Genomic DNA, 7622 nt, shown 5'->3' with positions numbered 1-7622 from the left:
TCCACCCCACACTTTGAAGACCTGTAAAAATTTATTTTATATGTTAATGTAAATATTTGTTAAAAAAATTTTGCAAATTTTTTTTTAAAAAAATTGGAAAATAAAAAATATATTTTTTTTGCAAAAAAAAAAATTATTTAAAAAAAAAAGAGTTAAAATAACATTTTCTCTGATTTAAATTCTAGTCTTTGTGTGTGTGTGTGGATTTATTAAGGTAATATAAATAAAAAAGGTAAAATAAAAACAAACACCAGACGTGTGGGTATAACATATAGGTTTTACTAGCAAGAAAACCACGCTTTTGGGCCCTTTTTTTTTTTTTTTGTTTTGGTAGAAACACATTTTTTACATAAACAAAACATATGAAAAACAGGTTACACAATCATGTCTTGCCATGGGATCCGCCCGACAGGTGACAGAAAATAATCCGCAAACTGGTCCCTCATCCTTGTAACAGAACCTGTAGAGCGAACCGAGCTGCTGCGGTAGTCCCACAAGGTGGTCTCCAACTCTTCGTCATCCAAGGAAACGGGCTCCTTTGAAAGGACAAAGTTGTGGAGCACCACACAGGCTTTAACAACCTCCTTTATAATTGTGTTTTTCAGTTTGATAGCCGTCAGCAGAACTCGCCACTTCGCCGTCAATATGCCAAAAGAACACTCCACTACTCTTCGTGCTCTAGTAAGCCGGTAATTAAAGACCCGCTTGGTATGGGTTAAGTTCCGGCTACTATACGGTATCAGTAGGTGCGGCGACAGTTGAAAGGCTTCATCACCTACACAGACATATTCCATGGCTGGTTCAGTTGTTCCTGGCAGTGGTCTGGCTGACGGGAAATCGTAGCTCTCTCCATAAAGGCAACGACCCATTGGTGAGTTTTTAAAAACTTGCAAATCGTTGGACCGTCCATACGCTCCGATGTCCACGGCAAGGAACCTGCAGTTGGCATCTGCAATAGCCATAAGGACGATGGAGAAATACTTCTTATAATTATAGTACTCCGATCCTGTTCCTGCCGGTTTCGCAATCCGTATGTGTTTGCCGTCAACTGCACCCACACAATTAGGGAAATTGCAAATTTGCTGAAACTCTTCTGCACTTCGCAAACAGATTTCCATGGATGGTTGGGGGATATACTCTGGTTGCAAAGTGGTCCAAATAGCCCGACATGTCTCCTTCACTATTCCTGAAATAGTGGAAATGCCCAGCCTGAATTGGTAATGGAGCGAAGTCATAGATTCACCCGTAGCTAGGAAACTTAAAAAAAAAAAAAAAAAAAAAAAAAAATGTTAGAAAAAATTGCACAGACCAACAAGTTTCAATATGGCACTGTTAATTTTTTTTTAAGGACGGGACACACAATCAAACCAGCATGAAACCGGTGTAAAAAAAAAGTGGAATGTCCGCCAAGAAAACCAAAATTACATGCTGCAGAAAATAGTGCGCAATATGTCAGCGCAGTATTGTCTGCAGCATGTAATATAACATTAAAAATGACCAATGACAGAAAAAAAAGCAGTTGCATGTCATCAAACCCAAAAAAAAAAAAAAAAAACTGCAGAAAATGCAACGCAATATTTCAGCGCAGTATTTTCTGCAGTCTGTTATAGAACATTCAATATCAGCAATGACATTTAAAAAAAGCAGTGGAATGGCCGCAAAGAAAACCAAAATTACATGCTGCAGAAAATAGTGCGCAGTATGTCAGCGCAGTATTGTCTGCAGCATGTAATATAACATTAAAAATGACCAATGACAGAAAAAAATAGAGGCTTACCGCAGGGTCACCATCAGCCGCTCCGCTGGTGTGATGGCAAGCCTCATCCTTGTGTCCTGCCTTCGGATGACATCCTCCATTTTTGCAAGCAAAAAGTCAAAATTTTCCAGCCTCATCCACACGTAGTTATAGAATTTGTGTGGATTGTGCCGCAACTCCAGGTACAGAGTGGACTGGACACCCCGGGTCATCCGTAGTTCATTAATCGGATGAATCCACAGTCTTCTCCGTCTCCGTTGCTGCAGAAGCATCCTACGTCTTTCCGCTGCCGCCTCCTTCTCCCGTACTATGACATCCAGGCGATTCGACTCAAAGATAACGTCGGTAACCAAACTAGCAATCCTCCCAAGAACACCTTCCATCGCTGCCACAAAACTAAAACCCACAAAGATGGGCTGTAAAAACAGTAACTATATAGTTTTCCATATTTTCCAGTAGCCAATCAAATTTGGGAGCCTCCCATTTTAAAAACGGATCCGTCGTAAAAACGGATGCAACGGATGGTAAAAACGGATGCAACGTATGCAACGCATCCAGTATTTTCGACGGAAACGTTTAACGGATTTGCGACGGATCCGTCGAAATGCTGTATGCGTGGCATACGTTTGTCTCCGTTTTTCACTTTTTCGACGCATCCGTTTTTTCGGCAAAAAAGACGTTTTGAGACGGTTTGCAGTTAACGCTAGTGTGAAAGTAGCCTCAAATGATTTACACTAATGTGCTGTGAAAGATGCAACTCCTTCTTTTGTTCACTTGGTGACGGCTTTTCTATGATACTCAACAACTCTTAACAAGAACTGTTTCGGTTGTTCATCTCTGATTGAATTATTAAACTTCTTTATCAGAGCAATGCCCCTTTCTGTGGTGTCATTCACCACCTTAAAAGCATTGATGGAGCTTCTTAGTGTATCACTGCAATATTTTTCTACATCGTGGATCCCAAAATTCAATTCAAAGAATGTCTTTGTTTTACTTGTAACAAAATCGCTGAGGTCTTTTCCTTCAAAAACTAGTTTTTTACCTTCCAACTGTTTCAGCTCCTTTTTCTTTGCAGGTTTCATTCTTAAATTTTCAAACATCTTATCCTTCTCAGCCTGACTGATACGTTCATCCAAAAATGCCAATCCTATGTTAGTTTCTGACAGATACCAAATGTGACTCTTAGGGTATGTTCACACGATCCTGATTTCAATCCTTTTTTTTCAGGACAAAAACCGCAGCTCTTGGCAGAAAACGCAGGTGCGTTTTTGGTGCGTTTTTGGTGCGTTTTGGTGCGTTTTTGATGCGGTTTTTGATGCGGTTTTTAGTGCGGTTTTTTATGCAGTTTTCTCTGCAGATTGTCTGTGTTTGACACAAATAAAGCTTTAACTGCAGTGGGGGAAAAAAAAAAAAGAAATGATGTCATTTCCTTGTCCAACCCTTTTCTTCTTCCATCCTCCATTTTGGGACTAAACACCAAAATGAGTGGACGTGTTTTGAATGACAGCGCTCCGCAGAGTGCTGAGCGTAGGCCAGATCACAGCCCGCGGATCCAGCTCTATCCAGCTATGCGTCATGCGCCCCTATATTTAACATGGGGGCGCATGGACATGCGTCGCACTTGCGTTTTGCGCCGCATGCATCACTGCAGCGCACGCATCCGGGCGCAGAGGATGCAGCAAGTTGCATTTTTGCTGCGTCCAAAATCAATCAAAAAAAGGACGCATGCGGCGCAAAACGCAGCGTTGTGCATGCGTTTTGCTGCATTTTTGTTTGCGTTGTGTGTTGCGGCGCCGACGCTGCGGCGCACAACGCAAATGTGAACATAGCCTAAGTGCCACGTATTTAAGTGCCATGTATCACGTATTTAAGTGCCACGTATTTCAGTACCACGTATTTCAGTGCCACGTATTTCAGTGCCACGTATCACGTATTTCAGTGCCACGTATTTCAGTGCCACGTATTTAAGTGCCACGTATTTAAGTGCCACGTATTTCAGTGCCACGTATTTCAGTGCCACGTATTTCAGTGCCACGTATTTCAGTGCCACGTGCCACGTATTTCAGTGCCACGTGCCACGTATTTAAGTGCCACGTGCCACGTATTTCAGTGCCACGTATCACGTATTTCAGTGCCACGTGCCACGTATTTCAGTGCCACGTGCCACGTATTTAAGTGCCACGTGCCACATATTTAAGTGCCACGTATTTCAGTGCCACGTATCACGTATTTCAGTGCCACGTGCCACGTATTTAAGTGCCACGTGCCACGTATTTCAGTGCCACGTGTCACGTATTTCAGTGCCACGTGCCACGTATTTCAGTGCCACGTATTTCAGTGCCACGTATTTCAGTGCCACGTATCACGTATTTCAGTGCCACGTATCACGTATTTCAGTGCCACGTGCCACATATTTAAGTGACACGTATCACGTATTTAAGTGACACGTATCACGTATAAGTGCCACGTGTCACGTATTTAATTGCCACGTATTTAAGTGCCACGTATCCCACGAAGATTTTCCATGGAGAACAGACACATCCAGAGATATGTCTGCTCTCCACGGCTGCAGCAACACACTGACAGGAGCCATAGTTCCTGTCGGTGTGTCACTGCGCATGCGCGAGCGAGTTTACCGGCGGCCATTGACCCCGGCACTCTCGCTTAACGGCAGTGCTGCGTGGGAAAGTTCAACGCAGCTGTACTGCCGTTAACCGAGACGCCGGAGTCATTGAACTCCGGAACAGTACGCGATACACTGCTAGGAGCTTCGCTCCTGGCAGTGTATCGCCGGAGAGCAGCCGATCGGCGTGGGACACTCGGTTTATGGATTCTGCGGACAGGGAGTATGAATTTGATTTTTTATTTTGTGATTTTTTTCCTGGAGGATCGAGGGCTTCGCCTACAAGTGTGCTGTTGGTGAGTATATACTCTGTGTTATATGTTGTATGTACTGTACTGTGTGTCATGTATGTGTACTGTGTGTAGGTGTTTTGTGTAACTTTACAATTGTGCTAAGTCGCCGGACACAGGGACAACTCTCCCATCCTAATACCGGATGGGAGTAGTAGTCCCATACGGCGACTTAGCACAATGGTGGCACTAGCGTCGCATGGGGACACACACACACACACACACACATACACACACACGCACGCACACACACACACACACACACACACACACACACACACACACACCAAATCAATCAAACTGCCGACACGATCCCCATGCGACGGTATGCCTCCATGTCTCTCCGCCCAAGCACTTCCGCCCACGCACTTCCGGCCGCTTCCCCGCACTTCCGGCTGCAGCGGTTCTGCACCACAAACCGCAATAAAACCCACAGATATATTTTTGATCTGCGGGTTTTACTGCGGGTTTGACCTCACAATGGAGGTCTATGGGTGCAGAACCGCTGCAGTTTCGGGCAAAGAAGTGACATGCTCCTTCTTTTTTCCCGCACCGATTCATCGCGGCTTTTTAAGGGAAATTCAGGACCGTGTGCACAGTGGTTCCTGTTTTCCATAGGGGTACATTGTAATGTACCCTGCATGGAAAACAGCTGCGGAACCGCAGCGGCAAAACCGCTGCGGTTCTGCAGTAAAAAACGCACTGTGTGAACATGGCCTTAGGCTACTTTCACACGTTGCGGCACACCGACGCTAGCTGTGAATGCGCCGCACAACGGGGGCAGCAGATGCAGTTTTCCAACGCATCCACTGCCCCATTGTGAGGTGCAGGGAGGCGGGGGCGGAGTTCCGGCCGCGCATGCACGGTCGGAAATGCTGCAGGCGACGCACCAAAAAACGTTACAAGCAACGTTTTTTGGTGGCGACGGTCGCACTGCGTCGCTAATAAAAGTCTGTGGAGAAAAAACACATCCTGCAAGCACTTTTGCAGGATGCGTTTTTTCTGCAAAACGACACATAGCGACGTACAGTGCACGACGCTAGTGTGAAAGTAGCCTTAGCCACTGTGAGGGCACTTTCTCTGACATCTTTATCTGGATAATATTGCAAAAGCTGTAGCATCTCCAAATCATTCTTTGGAGACCATCGACTTACAACTGCCTCGTGCCAAAAGCGGACATATATTAGACAGACAAAACACATTACTTTTCTTATTCCTTTCAATTCAGTATTAGAAATATGCAATTGTTTAGGAAATAGCACAATTTTGAGTACATACAGTGGGGCAAAAAAGTATTTAGTCAGTCAGCAATAGTGCAAGTTCCACCACTTAAAAAGATGAGAGGCGTCTGTAATTTACATCATAGGTAGACCTCAACTATGGGAGACAAACTGAGGAAAAAAAATCCAGAAAATCACATTTTCTGTTTTTTTATCATTTTATTTGCATATTATGGTGGAAAATAAGTATTTGGTCAGAAAAAAACAATCAAGATTTCTGGCTCTCACAGACCTGTAACTTCTTCTTTAAGAGTCTCCTCTTTCCTCCACTCATTACCTGTAGTAATGGCACCTGTCTAAACTTGTTATCAGTATAAAAAGACACCTGTGCACACCCTCAAACAGTCTGACTCCAAACTCCACTATGGTGAAGACCAAAGAGCTGTCAAAGGACACCAGAAACAATTGTAGCCCTGCACCAGGCTGGGAAGACTGAATCTGCAATAGCCAACCAGCTTGGAGTGAAGAAATCAACAGTGGGAGCAATAATTAGAAAATGGAAGACATTCAAGACCACGGATAATCTCCCTCGATCTGGGGCTCCACGCAAAATCCCACCCCGTGGGGTCAGAATGATCACAAGAACGGTGAGCAAAAATCCCAGAACCACGCGGGGGGACCTAGTGAATGAACTGCAGAGAGCTGGGACCAATGTAAAAAGGCCTACCATAAGTAACACACTACGCCACCATGGACTCAGATCCTGCAGTGCCAGACGTGTCCCACTGCTTAAGCCAGTACATGTCCGGGCCCGTCTGAAGTTTGCTAGAGAGCATTTGGATGATCCAGAGGAGTTTTGGGAGAATGTTCTATGGTCTGATGAAACCAAACTGGAACTGTTTGGTAGAAACACAACTTGTCGTGTTTGGAGGAAAAAGAATACTGAGTTGCATCCATCCAACACCATACCTACTGTAAAGCATGGTGGTGGAAACATCATGCTTTGGGGCTGTTTGTCTGCAAAGGGGCCAGGACGACTTATCCGGGTACATGAAAGAATGAATGGGGCCATGTATCGTGAGATTTTGAGTGCAAACCTCCATCCATCAGCAAGGGCATTGAAGATGAAACGTGGCTGGGTCTTTCAACATGACAATGATCCAAAGCACACCGCCAGGGCAACGAAGGAGTGGCTTCGTAAGAAGCATTTCAAGGTCCTGGAGTGGCCTAGCCAGTCTCCAGATCTCAACCCTATAGAAAACCTTTGGAGGGAGTTTAAAGTCCGTGTTGCCAAGCGAAAAGCCAAAAACATCACTGCTCTAGAGGAGATCTGCATGGAGGAATGGGCCAACATACCAACAACAGTGTGTGGCAACCTTGTGAAGACTTACAGAAAATGTTTGACCTCTGTCATTGCCAACAAAGGATATATTACAAAGTATTGAGATGAAATTTTGTTTCTGACCAAATACTTATTTTCCACCATAATATGCAAATAAAATGATAAAAAAACAGAAAATGTGATTTTCTGGATTTTTTTTTCTCAGTTTGTCTCCCATAGTTGAGGTCTACCTATGATGTAAATTACAGACGCCTCTCATCTTTTTAAGTGGTGGAACTTGCACTATTGCTGACTGACTAAATACTTTTTTGCCCCACTGTATATGGCCTTTGCCATCCACCTTGCTTCAGTCAGAGCCCCTGGAACCCTAAATTCAAAATAGTTTTCATCC

Source organism: Ranitomeya variabilis, chromosome 5 (assembly GCF_051348905.1).
Source record: "Ranitomeya variabilis isolate aRanVar5 chromosome 5, aRanVar5.hap1, whole genome shotgun sequence".
NCBI classification, from domain to species: Eukaryota; Metazoa; Chordata; class Amphibia; order Anura; family Dendrobatidae; genus Ranitomeya; species Ranitomeya variabilis.
The sequence above is the reverse complement of the archived record's forward strand: the minus strand, read 5'-3'. Positions refer to the sequence as shown.